General features: G+C 39.6%; 1 protein-coding gene and 1 long non-coding RNA gene across 7 annotated transcripts in view; one reads left to right on the forward strand and one right to left on the reverse strand.

Annotated features, from left to right (window-relative positions):
- Positions 1-4,569, reverse strand: part of LOC112674868 (uncharacterized) — a 29,244-nt gene extending 24,675 nt beyond the window's left edge. For all 3 annotated transcript variants that reach the window (XR_003145634.3, XR_003145631.3, XR_007402007.1), the window contains exons 1-2: positions 4,313-4,569; positions 3,209-3,250 (exon numbers count right to left, since the gene is read on the reverse strand). This is a non-coding gene — a long non-coding RNA (uncharacterized LOC112674868). The remainder of the gene's footprint in view (positions 1-3,208; positions 3,251-4,312) is intronic.
- A 149-nt stretch (positions 4,570-4,718) lies between these two features.
- C1GALT1 (core 1 synthase, glycoprotein-N-acetylgalactosamine 3-beta-galactosyltransferase 1) overlaps positions 4,719-16,381 on the forward strand; it is a 38,288-nt gene continuing 26,625 nt past the window's right edge. For 2 of the 4 annotated variants that reach the window (XM_025471269.3, XM_025471272.3), the window contains exon 1: positions 4,719-4,975. The gene's annotated coding sequence lies outside the window, so the exon portion shown is untranslated. Of the gene's footprint in view, positions 4,976-5,416; positions 5,566-16,381 lie in introns of those variants that run through there. The other 2 variants (XM_025471270.3, XM_035698368.2) reach the window with 2 other exon arrangements.

The raw sequence follows: 16,381 nt of genomic DNA on the forward strand, positions 1-16,381 counted from the left end.
AATAAATTTTCAACAGGCTAATAAAATGAGATCTGACATATAATAACCTACCATCCTACCATACTCTTAAATCTTAACTGCTTGCTATGAATGATGCTAGTATTTTACAAAGGTACACAGTAAAGTCAGTAATGAGTTATCACCTCTTGAAAGAAAGCTCTTCATGGTGTATACACCTTAAATATTTAATACTTAATTGCTTAAAAATAAAATAGATCTCAGAGCCTAATGAAATTAAAAGAATGTCAATGCTTTTCAATTACACTTTCACCTATAATCTGATTAACCACCTTTTGAGGTAGGCTGGGATTATTTCCCCCAATTTACAGATAGAGAAATTGAGATTTAGAAAATTTGGATGACTTGCCATGGGCCATTCAGCTAGTCAGTGAAAAAATTGGGAGCATTATCCAGATCTCAAGGGTTCCACTGCTCTATTCACTATATGTTTCCTCCAGAATTGTCGACATTTATAGTAAGATTCACAATGATTTCTCTATGATCGCATCAGAAAACCCTTATAGAATACAGGTGTCAGGGAGCAAAGACAATACTAGCAATGTATGCTATTCTTCAAAGTGAAAAAAACATATTTCACTTCACCGGTTTGTTCATTCAAACAAGAAATCATTAAACACCTACATTAAATGCCAGCCATTGTTCTAGGTTCTATTATACCCACCTGTATTAGTTTTCTTTGCTGCGTAACAAATTATCCCAAAATTTAATGGCTTAAAGCAACAAACCTGTATTATCTTACAGTTTCTATGGGCCAGGAATTTGGGAGATTTTTTTTTAAAGATTTTATTTATTTATTCATGAGAGACACACACACACACAGAGACAGAGAGGCAGAGACACGGGCAGAGAGAGAAGCAGGCTCCATGCAGGGAGCCCGATGCAGGACTTGATCCCGGGACTCCAGGATCACGCCCCGGGCCAAAGGCAGGTGCTAAACCGCTGAGCCACCCAAGGATCCCTGGGAGCAGATTAATGGAGTGTTTCTGGCTCAGGATCTCTCTGAAGGTCAGTACAGATGTTGACGAGGGATGCAGTCATCTGGAGACTTGACTAGGGCTGAAACATCTGTTCCCAAGTTCACTCACATGGCTGTTAAGAGTTGTTGGTTCCTCACTGGCTGTTGGTGGGAAGTCTTAACTACTTATAATGTGGGCATCTCTATAAAGTTGCCTGAGAGTCTTTATGACTTGACAACCATCTTTCCCTAGCAAGCAGTCCCAGAGAAAGAAGAAAACTGGCATATGTTTTATAATCTCCTCTAAGAAGTTACACTGCATCACTTCTACATCTTATTCATGAGACAAAGTCACTAAACACAGTCCAGACTCAAGGTAAGAGGGATTAAGTCCCACTGTTTGAGGGAAGAAACATCAAAGAACTTGTGGACATATTTTAAAACCACTATATCAAAAAAAATAAAAATAAAAAAATAAAACCACTGTATCAGTGACTGTAATTTTATATACAGAATTTAATCTAATTATTACAAAATGATTTGTTAATCTCATAACATTTGGATAAATTTTTTTCTTTTTTTTTACATTTGGGTAATTAAAGGGAAACCAAGTGTATTAGAGTGGTTTTTTGTGGTTGTTTCCATTTTGTGTCCCCATTTTCATTTTATTCTATTAAAAAATTCTACATACAATGCTAAGTAAATGCTGGCTTGTCCTATCTTGCTGTGTTATTAGGAGTTGCATTCATTGCTTATGACAGAAAACCCAAGTAACAAAACCTTAAATAGGAGGGATTTATTCTCCCTTACATAACAATAAATCCAGAAATGGATGGTCCAGAGCCAATTAGCTGGCCTTCCAGAGCAAACACAAACCCTGGCACCTCTGGCTTCCTACGCTATTGATATTTGTGGGGCTTTGGTTATTATGGTTGAAATATGGCTGCTCCACTTCTAGCATCATGCACTGTTTCAGGTGAGAAAAAATATGGGTACAGGTCTAATGGTTAAAAGGACATTTCTTCCATAGAGCTTTGAGCCTCTCCTAAAAATACCCATTTTCATTTTATTGATCAGTCACACAGCCAGCCATGGCTTACAGAAATCTGGAGAAGTAAATATTTTTAACTAGACTACACTGTCACCCTGAAAAAAAAATCAGAGTTCTGCTAGTAAGGAAGAAAGGATTTTGGTTTAAACAGCTAGCAGTGTCTACCACCCTGCTTCCAAGAAGCCTCAACACACAATTTTCTGCTTAACAAGTTTTGACACACATTACTGAAACACCACACCAGACAAATATACTGTCCAAGATTTATCTGTGTTTCAAACGGGAGAATCTAGTCATTTTGAATCCCATATATAAAGTATATTTTTCAAAGTAATCACAACTTTCTTTCTTCTAGTTGATAACATTGAAGAATTGGCTGACATTAATGTCACTTCTAGGAGACTATCCAAGTAGATAATCATATAGTTGTGCAAAAGTATGTGCATGAAGTTCATGAGTTGTTTATTACATTGAAATTTGGGGAAAAAAAACAAATAGCAATAGAATACTGGTTATATAAATGATAGTACATCATGTATCTTTAAAAAATGATATTAATTATGATATACTGTTCAATGAGAAACGAAATATATACATACTAAAATCCACTTTATGAAATATTGTATTTACATGTCTTTATGTGTTATTTTTTATATCTGAAAGAATGCAACATACACTCTTATAAATCGTTATCTGTGGATTATGGGATTTGGATAATTTTTTTTTTTGCATTTGTTTGAATAACTATATATTCTTTTCATGAAAAAAAAACAGCTATTTTCAAATACCCAAAGGGTGGGAGGGGCTTACTTGATCTGGTTTTGTTCGTATCAATATTGTTTCCTGCCAGTAATTTTCTGAGTCATGCTGTCTCAGCTTCTCTTTGGAAGGGTTTCTTATCTTTGCTCAATGGAAAAAGCAAAGTTGTTCCTTACTCATTAAAAATTTCCGTAAGATTAAAATGAGGTAAAGAATCTTGAGTTTATATTTGTTTTGCTTTCTATTTGGAACATTGTGATCTCTGGCGGGGTCTCCTTTCCCTGTTTTACAGTGGGTTGTGGAAGAGAAGGGGATGAGGCTGGGCAATTCACTATACACAAGTTGGAAGAAAGGGAAGAGGATACAGGTAAAGGATACAAGGAGAGAAGTCTAGAGGCATGCGCCAGGAAAAGAGCACTAACCTGAAGCCTATGAGTTTATCTTTCTGACCTCAGTTTCCTCATCTGAAAAATAAAAGGTTTATAAAAAAAATTTTTTTTAAGACTTTTATTTATTTCCTTGAGAGACAGAGAAAGCACGAGTGGGGGGAGGCCCGGAAAGAGAAGCAGCGCCCCCCCCACCCCCCGCCCCAGCATGGAGCTCCATGATCCCCAGGACCCCGGGATCAGGACCTGAGCCAAGGCAGATGCTAAATCAACTGAACCCACCCAGGATAAAAGGTTTAAGGATCACTAGATGCACTTAAATTCTTTTGGTAGATTCTCTTGGATCTGTTAGTGGCATATCATGGCAAACTACACTAGAGCTGAATCTAAACAAATCAAGGGAAAAAGAACAATAACTTATATTCATTGTTCATTATCTCTCCGAGGTGTGTTAAGTAACTTGCCAACGTTGCACAGCAAATAGGTGGAGGGACCGAGATTCCAGCCCAGAGCCCAAGCTCCTAAAGGTTATGCTGAAAGGCATTAAAAAAACAAACTAACTAACTAACAAAACGGACTAAGAAGGGCTTTTAAAAGAAGCAGGATGAGGGATCTCTGGGTGGCTTGGCGGTTAAGCTCCTGCCTTCAGCCCAGGGCATGGTTCTGGAGTCCTGGGATCAAGTCCCACATCGGGCTCCCTGCATGGAGCCTGCTTCTCCCTCTGCCATGTGTCTCTCATGAATAAATAAGATCTTTTAAAAATAAATAAAAATAAAAGCAGCATCCTCAAGCTAAGGCCTTTCTCATCCTCAAGCTAAGGCCTTGTCGATGATGGTGAAAGCCAAGACCTTACTCCCACTTCCTGACTGTTGTGCGGTTGCCTCAATGGCTCACGGGCTCCTTTCTAGAATCCAAAAACCACTTTCTGATTCAAAGTCCTTTCGCCAGATAAAAGGAAGACGAGTTTTAGAAAGCCCCCGGCCGCTCTAGACTTGCCTGACGGCACCGCAGCGAAGGAATGAGAGAACCCAAGCACGTGCACACAGGCCACCCCTTTCCGGTTCAGGCATCTGGTCACCCAGCTCCCGCTTGCGCACCTCACCTTCCTGTATTCCCTTTCAGTAAGGCCAGAGAGAGTACCTGGGGGGTGGGGAGTGGGGGACAGGAGAAAACGGAGTAGGCGGGCCAGGGTGAGAGCCTGTTCCTCACCCAGAGGCCCCTCAGGAACCTCCAGCCTCAGTCACTGCAGTTTCACTGCTTCAGAGTCTCTCAGGGTCCGGAAGCCAGCGCGAAAGCCCCACCGCCAAAGCAGGAAGCAAGAGGCCGGCAGCGCAGAGCCGCAAGCGGGCTGCGACTACCGCTCGAGGAAGACCCGGCTTCCCAGACCCCCTCGCAGAAGGGCGGGGCGTGAGCTCGGCGGCCAATCCCCGCGCCCGCACGTCGCCACGGCCCCGCCCCCACCCGCCTCCCCTCGCCCCGCCCTTCCCCGGGGCTGGTGCGGCGGCGGAGACGTCAGCTCTAGGAGACCCCGGGGTGGCGGCTGCGCCGTCGGCGGGCCTCGGCCTGGACGCGCTGCGGGGAGGGGCGGAGCGAGCGGGCGGGACGGAGGGCTAGCTGGGCCCGCCTCGGCCGCCGCCGCCGCCGCCGCCGCCGCCAGGGAATAATCTGGGCGGCAGCGGGCGGCCCCCGCTAGCGGCCACGAGCCACTTCTGCGGGTGCCGGGAGGAGCTGCGGCTGCCGGTCTCGAGTCGTCCCCCTCTCCGCCCCCCCAGGAGGGGCGTGAGGAGCCGCGGCTGCTGTCAGGTACGGCCGGCGGAGGCGCCCTCCGCTGCGGGTCCAAGGTCTCGGCTCCCCCTCGCGCTCCCGGCCCGGAGCGTGCGCTGGGGGCGCGCAGCGGGGGGAAGCAGACCCGGGCGCCGCCAAACAGGTGTCTCGGGGGGTCGCCGCCGGGGCTGGGGACTCGTGGGCTCCCGAGGGAGGCGTGGGGTACTTCCTGCTCCCGGCGCCTCTGCGAACCGCCTGGGGGCCGCCCGCCCACCGGGCCGCTATTTTGTGGACGAGGAGCCTCGTCTTCGCGGTGGCTTCTTCCTTTCCGCCGGCTGGCGCCCCTCACCTCCTCTTCGCGCGCTGCCTGCCGTCGGGCGGCAGCACTGAGGCGCCAGGCTGCGCCCGGGTGGCGGCCGGACCGCTCCCGGCTCCTGCCCGCGGGGCCCCCCTCCCCGCCCCCCCTCCCCGCCCCCCTCTGGCCCGTGCGTCGGGCGAGACCCGGGGCTCCGGTCGGCCCCAGCGCTCAGGTGTGGGCACCTGGGGCTGCCGGGCAGCCCGAGTGCCGGAAGAGCGGGCGTCTTCCACGAGTGCCGGGGGACTTCCTCGGGGCTTTCTTGGGTCATCAGGTTTGTCCGTGGCTGATTTATTTATTTTTTTATTTTTTTTTAATTTCTCTGCCTCTGGCCGAACGAGCAAAGCCAGGTGCGTTGGACTCACTTGCTGCACTGGAGAAGGAGGAAGAGTTTTCTCTCCCCCCACCCCCCGCTCCGCGCTAGTGTGACCGGAGTAGTAGGTGCGGACAGGCTGGCCGCACAGTTTTGAATTTGGAGAAATTGTACGCTCTTAAAAGAGGAACGTAATTTGGGAACGGGGATTGATTCTTCCCTAGCTCTTACTCTCTTGTTTTTTAAGATAAAAAAAAAAAAAAAAATAAGAAAGCACCACGTGCTTTGGAAGTTGATTGGATTTATAATCTAGTTCTCTAAATTCGTGATGTAGGTCTAATAAATAGATCTTTTTAGCGCTTTTCAGATTGGAAAACTCTTAGGCTAACCGTGAATTGACTTCGCTATGAATTAAAGAGTTATAAAGGTAGAACTTTTAACGCATTAAGGTGAATGATTAGGCCAATGTAATTGGGACAGAAATATGTTCATTTACTAGAAGTTAGGCACAGAATGTAGACAGCTCGGCCTGGATGCCAGGAAAAAGTTGTGCAGATTTCGATTTGTTTCATTCTGGTGTTGATTTAGGTATTGGGGACCAGACTTTTTGAGAGAGATTTAGACAGCTTTCCATACCCTTAGCAGATAAATGTCAAGTGAACCTTTATACACATGATGTTCTGTGTTATAAGTATTGTGTACAGTAAACTCTACTTATTTTTCACTAGCCTTAGTATGTTTTGATGTGCACTTTTAAGTGAATATAAAGTTTCAAACTACCGAACAGTTAACTTTTCACCATATGTTAAGTAAAACAGTGATTTAGTAAGGAAAGTATGACTCATTTAAAATTCTTCATAAGAAGCATGGTTTTTCAGTACTAGTGGAGAACTATTAAGTATCTCTCTTAAATTTGCCTGTGATTTGTGTTTTTCTGTATCTTTTGATTTAGGCTTCAGCATTTTAAAACTACTTTGTGCTTAATACCCATTTAAGAATAGATATGCTTTTTTTGGCTTAGGTTATACTAGTCTATATTTCTGAATAAATTTAATATCCAGAAATTCTTCGAATTTTGCCACATTCTTATTTAGTAGTACATACAATGGATTAATTTTCACTCAGTCATAGAAATACAAAACTGTGTCATTTAGGCGTATGCTATTTACTGTTTGTATATAGATTTGTGCTAAGAAAAAAATTGCATTTTATAGCTTATAAACGTTGTAAGTCATGGTAATTTAAAATAGAGTCTATGTGATGAAATTATTGATCAGAATTCTTGTGACATTGCAGCTGTAAAAATTAAATGGAAAACGGACAACTTGATGAAATTAATTTCAGATACATTTAAAATTTTAAGCTTCACAATACCACCATGTTACTTTTAGGAGATTTGTTGAGATTTGAACAAAACTATAATGAGATGGAAAGAAAAGTTTGACAAAATTTTTTTTCACCCAAAATTCATTAGAAATAAGGTCATTCTTTTACAAGAAGGAAGAAAGAGAAAACATGGAGAACTGTTCTGTAAAAGAGAAGATAGCATTTTATTTTAAATCTAAATGCATATCTAATGTGTACTTAAAGGTTCACTTTGCAACTAATTCAAATGGCCAAGGGGAAAATACATACCAAAATGTATAATGTGTGAAAATAAGAAATGTCCCTTGGAGGGAAAGAAAAAAAAAAGATGTTTGTGAAATAGAGAAGCACAAAAGAAGGTAGGAGAAACAAACAAAAAAACCTCAAGTTATCTAGAACCTCTAGTATGAGCTGTCTTGCACATTGAAGGCAGGAGAGGCGATGTTAAGTGGGAGAGATTTTGAGACGGGAAACCTGATTAATTTACAACTAAGGCCATGTATTAAAACAAACTGATGGAAATAAGAGAATAGCCAGAATTTGAAATCATGTATGGCTTGGTGTGGTTATTTGCATTCTTGGTCCTTATATTGGTTTCCGAGGGCTACCATAACAAAGTGTAGCAAACCGGGTGATTTAAAACACAGAAATTTATAATCTCAGTTCTGGAGGCTAGAATTCTGAAATCAGGTTGTTGTCAGGGCCATGGTGTCTAGGTTCTAGGGGAGAATCTGTTCGTGTCTCTTAGCTTCTCATGTCACTGGTAGACTTGCAGCTATATCACTCCATCCACTCCATTCTTTCTGTCTTTTCATATGGCATTCTCTCTTCTTTATAAGGACACCAGTTGTATTGGATTAAGGTGTACCACAATGACTTCATCTTAACTTGATTACATCTGCAAAGACCCTATTTCCTAACAAAGCCCCACTTATAAGTACTGGGGTTAGGTGGGGGGACACAACCCACCACAGTCACATAATTTATCTTCTACAGTGTTCAGCAAATTTTTAGCACCATGTGGCAGACCAAATCAGAGGGTGTGGTGGCAACAGTGTAGGGGACATGCAAATTTCCTTGTCATTTACTTATCTCAGTGCTTAACTCCAAACTGGGTTGCAGAGAGAAAGCAAACAGGCAGACAAAAATCTCTGTCCTGGAGGAGCTTATGTTCTAAAACGTAGGTTCACAAAATGTGGTTCCTGGATCTGCAGTATCAGCATCATCTGGGAACTTGTTAGCAATCCACATTTTCAGGCTATTTTTATATCAAGCCCCAGACCTCTTGATTCAGAAACTTTTAAAAAAGACTTTCAGGTGATTCTGATGCAGACTCAGGTTTGAGAACCAACAAACAAGACGGAGAAAAGAGACAATAAACAAAATGAAGAAATAATATGTGATGTATTAGATGTTAATAGGTGTTGTGGGTAAGAATAGGGCGACCAGGGAAGACCCCTTGAGAAGTAAAGGCCTGAAGGAGTTGAGGAGTAAGCCATGTGAGTATGTAGGTGAGTTGTGTTCCCAACAGAGAACAGCAGGTGCAAAGGCCTTCACATGTTTGAGAAACAGCAGGGAGTCAAGAAGAATACAGTAAGGGAAATGTTAACAGATTCAATGTATGAAATTTCTTTTCCTTTTTGACCTATAAAAACCAAGTACTAGGAAGAAAGATCAGAAGAAGAAGAGTAGAATTAGGATGGCAGACCATTGAGGTTCATCTTAAGGCTTTTGCTTTGTCTCTGAGTGAGATTGGGAAGACACTGGAAGATCTTGAGTAAGTGAGTTTACAGTCTTTTTAAAAGGATCACTGGCTCAGGGTGTGATCTGGGAGTCCCAAGATTGAGTCCTGCATGGAGCCTGCTTCTCCCTCTGCCTGTGTCTCTGCCTCTCTCTCTCTCTCTCTCTGTATCTCTCATGAATAAATAAATAAAATATTTTAAAAAATGAAGAAAGAAGGATGTAAAGGGAAGAGTTGATTGGGAGTCAGTTATAGTAGTTGGGAGAGAGAGAGGGAGAGGAGAAGGGAGAAAAGAAGGTGATCAGAAACATAAGACTAGTGAAAAGGGCTTTTTTCCCCTCCTACTCTAGTTACTTCAGTCACCCATTTGCCTTCCTCAGAGGCAACTGGTGTTACAATTCTTTATATATTCTTCCTTAGATATGTATATGTGATAGACTAGGTTCTAGCAGGTTAGTGGACTAGTTCTTACCTGGAGCTGATTTTGTTCCTTAGGAGACATTTGGCAGTGTCTAGAGACATTTTTGGTTGTCACAACTAGGAGTGCAGCTGGTATCTAGTGAGTAGAGGCCACAGGTGCTACTAAACATCTTACAGTGAACAGGACAGCCAACCACAAGAGAGAATTATCCAGCTTAAGATGTCACTGGCTTAATGGGGGTTGCAGAGGTTGAAGCATAGATGGTGGAGGGAAGATAGTGTCGTATAGGCAGAGAAGACAGTAGGAATAGAGGAGCCCACTGCAGCAGGGATGTTTAGTAAACCGTAGATAGTTCAGGATTGCTGAAGAGTAAATACTAGGGCATGGAGTATTGAAATATGAGGCCGGAAACTTGGACAGAGTCTAACTAGATCAAGGAGAACCTATATATATCATGTTAAAGGTGCTTAGATTTTGTCTTTTAGGCAGTAGGCTCTATGGAGAATTCATGGAGTGATTTGGTCAGCTTTTCCTTTTAGATAGGTCATTCTGGTAACAGAATGGGAATAAGTTGAGAGAGAACGTTTGAGTGAGGGAGACAGATTAAATATTGTAGTTGCTTAGGGAAGAGAGGAGGGTCTGAAATAGTAGAAATGGAGAGGAGAGGATGGATTAAAAAACATTTAGGAAATAAAATTGACAAGATTTGGTAATTGGATATGGAGTAGGGATAAGGGGAATGTTAAGAATTAAAGACACTGATTTCTAGTTGAGATAAATAGATGGCTCCTAGTGAAATAGGAACCCATTGGTGAATAATGTAGGTGATCGCCAGTAATTTTAGTTAAGATAAGCAGGTAGCAAGGGAATTAAGGAAGGAAGGTAAATGAGTCACTTTTGGCTGTGTTGAATTTAAGATGCCTATGGTCAAGGTGGAAACATTCAGTATATATGTAAGTCAAACTTCAGGAAGTCTGAAAAGGATCAAGAGATCCTCTTTTGTAACAAATGTGGGGATTTTAGTGCACTTTGTTTTTGTTACATTATCTCTATAAATAAAGTCGCCTATCTTAATTTTTGTAAAATAAAAAAAGTAATATATATGTCCTTGATTAAAACATTAAAAGGTTATAAAACAAAAACTTTTCTTACTCATGCCATCTAGTCTTAGTTCCCAGAGATAGTCTTTGTTATATATCTCTATATACATCTTTCTAGAGCTATATTTACAGAAGCATTTAAAAAGCCAAATGTGATTATACAATACAGACTGTAGTACTTTGTCTTAAAAAATAAATATTTTTTCTTACACGTTTTAATGAATGAAGTTGTGTTATGGAAGAAAATAAAAGAGCAAACTGGAGACTAACATATAGAATCATCTCTTTGATGTAAAGTAAAAGATGCAAATACATATATGCTGCTACAGACACTACTTTTTTTGCAAAGATACACAGAGAGATGGGGAAGAAAATGTACTCTTTTTGCTGTGTATACATTTTTTTTTAATATATAGTTTCAGTTTAGGTTTTTTTCATTTGTTTTCTCTACATTTCTCTGATTAAAAAGTACCACTACAACATGCTAGCAGAAAGTCATAATATGCCAAATGTGTAAAGATTTTCTGTATTAGCACATATAGATTACTGTTTTGACAGCTGCAGAGTATTCTTTGGTATGGATGTACAGTATTTGTTTATTTAACTAGTTCCTTATCAACAAGCAAACATCTTACAGCGATGGCCGCTGTAAATATCTTTGCAGACTTCTGTGTGTCCATAGACAAATTTTTGATGATGAAATGAGGGTCAGGTCATACTCATTTAAAAATTTTAAAATGTATTGCCAAATTGCCCTTTCAAAAGTCACTAAATGTATATTGTGAGAAAGAATGCATGACTGCCAGTTTTCTCTTCCATGTCATTACTGGATGTTACTAAACATTTTTTGCTAGATTATACAGTTTTAAAAAAATCTCTGCATTTGAATTTCCTTAAGTGAAATTTGAACATCCTTGACCATTGTGTTTTCGTCTTCTTCAAATCCTTTATTTTCTTTATCTGTTTATTTTTTTAATTTATTTTATTTATTTATGATAGTCACACAGAGAGAGAGAGAGAGGCAGAGACACAGGTAGAGGGAGAAGCAGGCTCCATGCACCGGGAGCCCGACGTGGGATTCGATCCCGGGTCTCCAGGATCACGCCCTGGGCCAAAGGCAGGCGCTAAACCACTGCACCACCCAGGGATCCCCTCTTTATCTGTTTTTATATGAGATGGATCTTTTGTCTTTTTCATTATGATACCTTTTGGCATTTTTTGCTGTATAGGTTTTTTTGACATTTTATACAGAAACATCTTTGAACCAGCAGTTTCACTGCCCGAAGTTTAACTGATGAATAATTTCATACAATTTTCCTAAGTCATAGCTTCTGAGTTTTGAGATCTCAGCTCGTGTTATAAAAATTATTTTTATGTTATTTTCTGTAAATAGTTATTTTCTTCTAGTGTTGTTATAATTTCATTCTTCTATAAAGATTTTATTTATTTGGGAGAGAGAACACGAGCAGGGCAGGGAGGGGTAGAGAGAAAAGCAGACTCCTTGCTGAGCAGAATCTGACTCAGGGCTGGATCCTATGACCCTGGGATCATGACCTGAGCCAAATACAGGCACTTAGCTGACTGAGCCACCCAGGCACCCCTATAATTTCACTTTTTTTTAATATTGAAGTCTTAGAGACTTTTGAAGTTTGAAAGAGAAAGGGATCCACTTAGTTGATTTTTATCTTTTTCCCAAAAGATTATTCAGTATCAGTACTTGAATAAACCATTTATTTCTTGATTTGAAATGCTATATATATTGTGTATTTCCATATGTATTTGTTGTTTTTTAAATTGTGTTTTTTGTTTGTTTTTACCATGTATTTGTTTTTTTAATAGACTCTTTATTTCAGTCTGGTAAAGACCACCAGGGATATATATATATCTTTAGGCTGACAAAGATTAATTAACTTGCTGCTGTGAGGGAGACCACACACCAGAGGAACTGCCAGCATTTTACCAAATAAAGAAAGGACAGGTTTATTACAGGATTTTGGATAAAGGTGGAGTTTAGACAAAATTTAAACGAAACAATATTTGATAGGTTTGAAGTATAGCAAGGCTGTGTGTCAGGGGTTAATTAACATCAGGCCTGGGCTGAGAAGCAAGCCCAAAGTCCTATTTCCTTAGAGACTACACAGTTAAGATAAATGTGGAATGTTGTGTCTGGGAAGCCCTATATGAAACTTTGACTCGGAAATTAAGGCTGCTGCTGTTTGATGAATGATCCGCCACCCATGCAAGAATGGAATGTTTCAATCTCTGATACACTTTTAAGATGGCTTAGTTCTAACGGCATGGTTGTAGAGAAAGAAAATTTGTCAGCAGTAAATATACAGTATTAATTAAAAGCATTAGAAGTGGGTTTTTAAAAACTGATTCATAGATAAATTGATGTGCCTGTTCACCCTACATATCAAATTATTCTAATTACTACACCACTATTTATTGTAGGTAATATATTTTAATCTCTGGTAGGCTTGATCTACCCTCCAGCCCACAATGCTCCTTTCGGGAATTTCCGAGTTTTGTGTATTTTCCAAAAAATATTAAGAATAATTTTTTTAAGATTTTATTTATTTATTCATGAGAGATACAGAGAGAAAGAGAGGCAGAGACACAGGCAGAGGGAGAAGCAGGCTCTATGCAGGGAGCCTGATGTGGGAATCGATCTTGGGTCTCCAGGATCACACCCTGGGCTGAAGGTGGTGCTAAACTGTTGAGCCACCCGGGCTGCCCTCAAAAATAATTTTTTACTACATTATTTAATTTTTTAAAATCTTGAATTTTAAGTGGGTCCATTAGGCTTCATCTATCCCCATACTCCTTTCCAGAATTTCCCAGGTATACTCACATATTTATTTTTACAGATCTTTTTGATTGCTTTTTACTGAGTTATTTAACTTTTCAAAATCTTCTTGTTTTTTTTTTTTTTTTTTTTTTTTAAAGATTTAGTTATTTATTTATTCATGATAGACACAGAGATTGAGAGAGAGGCAGAAACACAGGAGGAGAGAGAAGCAGGCTCCACGCCGGGAGCCTGACGCGGGACTCGATCCCGGGACTCCAGGATCGTGCCCTGGGCCAAAGGCAGGCACTAAACCGCTGAGCCACCCAGGGATCCCCCTTCAAAATCTTCTTGTATTAAAAAAATAACAAAAAATAAACTCTTGTATTTTAGTTTGGATGACATTACATATATAGATTAATTAGAGAAAATCAACATTGTTATCTTTTTCCAATGTTTATTGTAAAATGCACATAAAATTTACCATTTTAATCATTTTTAAGTGTACATTTCAGTGGTATTAAGTACATTTATATTGTTGTGCAACCATTACCACTATCTATCTCCAGAACTCTTTCATCTTGCAAAACTAAAATCTATGCCCATTAAACAATAGTTTCCCATTCCCCTTCTCCCCCAGTCTCTGGCAACCACCATTCTCCTTTCTGTCACTATGGTTTTAACTGAGTGTCTCCTGTAAATGGATTATATACAATCGGAAAAGGACAAACATTATATAGTCTCATTCATTTGGGGAATATAAAAATTAGTGAAAGGGAATAAAGGGAAAGGAGAGAAAATGAGTGAAAATATCAGTGAGGGTGACAAAACATGAGAGACACCTAACTGGAAATGAACAACGGGTAGTGGAAGGGGGTTGGGAACGGGAGGTGGGCAGGGGGTTGGACTGGGTGATGGACACTGATGGGGGACTTGGCAAGTTGACAATACAACTTGATTTTGACTTGGTGGTGAACTGTTACATAATTTTGGAAGGTTTATTAATTTGTTTCTTATCCTACATACTTCCTTAGGATTCATAAAATTCCATGGTCTTTCTAATGCTAAGGTTTTGTAACCATAATGCAGGGTCATTAGGTGACAACTATGTGTTAATTTTATCAGCTTAATAAATTAGTAATAGAAAATACTTTTAGAGTCTGTCTCAGAATTAACATGTACTTCTATTATAGTTCATATGAGTTGAATACACATCAAAGGAAATAATATGTAGTTCATATTATATATCTATTTTATGCCTTTGGGTTAAAGAAGTGTAGAGCTTCAAATGGTGGAACCATATGTGATTTTTGTATTTAGTAAATTAAATGGTATAAATATAAATCTGGTTACAAAATCATTTCAACTGTATCCCTCCGTTTAGTAAAACATTTGAATGCATTTTATAAGCCAGTCTGTGTGTTAGGTGCTGGAGATGTAGAGATAAGAGCCATAACCACTTTTCCTGAGTTGCTTATGGTCTAGTGGGAAACAGATGCACATGCTTAATATTATGCAGTATACACAGTAGGGAGTGTGAATAAAAGAATGAGGAAACATTCAAAAGAGAGCAGGTAATTTGACCATGGGTAATAGGGAAGAGTGGTCATGGCAAGTTCTGAAACTAAGTAACCTTGAAAGAATTATGCACCTATCCAGTAGACAAAATCGAGGATGGCACACCAAGCAAAAAGAATAGAATAGCCAAAATCATCCATATGAAAGGTCATGGCAGACTTGGGAGGATGGCTGAATGGTCTTTGCAGATAAAGAGTTATGAGACAGAAGACAGCAAGAAGATAAGCTGGAGCCAGTCTTATGTATCAAGTAAGCAGTATGTATTTGATCCTGTGGCATTGGAATGTATTATGTGTTTTTAACAAGACTGCTGTGTGAAGCCTCTGTGAAGTTGTTACCAAGGAAAAGTAAAAAGACCTGAACCTAGGCAAGAATGATCAAGGAATGAATATAGAAAAATGTCTTTATGAAGGGATAAAATATGTGGAGATATAATCAGATTTGGGGTGTTAGGAGAAGAATAAAGAGATAGATGCTTTGCCCTCTTATTTCAAGCCAGCTAATGTTTATCACACTAAATTAAGAATTTAAAGGGATCTTGAGAGTACAACTTTTGAGAGCTGCTCAAGTAATATATATTCATTAAACTTCACTTGGAAAAAAAAATAAACTTCACTTGGAAATAGATGGAAAGAAAAATATTCTTAGTTATCCCTAATTCCAGCACTGATATTAGAAGTTAGAATTAAAATTAGAAATGAGAAATTAACATTTTGGCTTTTTCTTTTTCCTTTTTTTTTTTTTTTAAGAATTTTGGTTTTTAAAGCACAGATATATAATAACAAACAAAACTCTGCTTTTTTTTTTTTTTTTTTTTTTTTTTTTTTTTTTTTTTTTTTTTTTTTTTTTTTTGCTTTTGTTCTAACCATGGTCCCATGTCATTATGTAATCTTTAAAGACATTTTAGGAGTTGTAAAGCATTGTATTTTTGTATTCAATGGGTGTACTTTGTATAATTTTTCCTTTTATTGATTCTGACTTGTGACTGAAATCTTTCATTTAGCAGACTCTTGAGGGTTTATGTGCAGGCACTGTTTATAAATACTTCTCATATAGCTTGCTAAGATTATTTTCTTATTTTTTTAATTTTATTTATTTATTAATGAGAGACACAGAGAGAGAGAGAGGCAGAGACACAGGCAGAGGGAGAAGAAAGCTCCATGCATGGAGCCTGACGTGGGACTCGATCCCGGGTCCCCAGGATCATACCCTGGGCCAAAGGCGGTGCTAAACTGCTGAGCCAGCTAGGCTTCCCAGATTATTTCCTTAGTTTAAAAGTTGACCTCCCTCTGCCTGTGATTCTGCCTCTCTCTCTCTCTTTCTCTCTCTTTCTCTGTGTGTTTCTCATGAATAAATAAATAAAATATTTAAAAAAAAAAAGTCTGTGAGCTAAGAAAATCTTAACTTCTCTTTTGATTTTTTTAGATCAGGTCACGTGGCAAACTGTCAAAAGTATTAGGTATTTACACAACTCTTAGCCTGCATAGTTTTGTGGAAAGGCTAAGTGAATTTAAAACACTTAGAAGAGGGGCGCCTGAGTAACTCTTAAGAGTCCAACTCTTGATCTCAGATCAGGTCTTGACCTCAGAGTCATTAAGTTCAAGCCCTGCTTTGGAGCCTATTTAAAAAAAAATCACTTAGAAGAGTCTCTTTTGCATTGAATAATTACTGTATTACCTGTTTTTATTTGCTAGATAATATTTTGGATTTGAATGTTATTTTTAATTTGTAATTTGTTATTCAAGTATACAGATGACCAACTGTGGATGTTTTCCCAGGTTCCA

Source organism: Canis lupus, chromosome 14 (genome assembly GCF_003254725.2).
Source record: "Canis lupus dingo isolate Sandy chromosome 14, ASM325472v2, whole genome shotgun sequence".
NCBI classification, from domain to species: domain Eukaryota; kingdom Metazoa; phylum Chordata; class Mammalia; order Carnivora; family Canidae; genus Canis; species Canis lupus.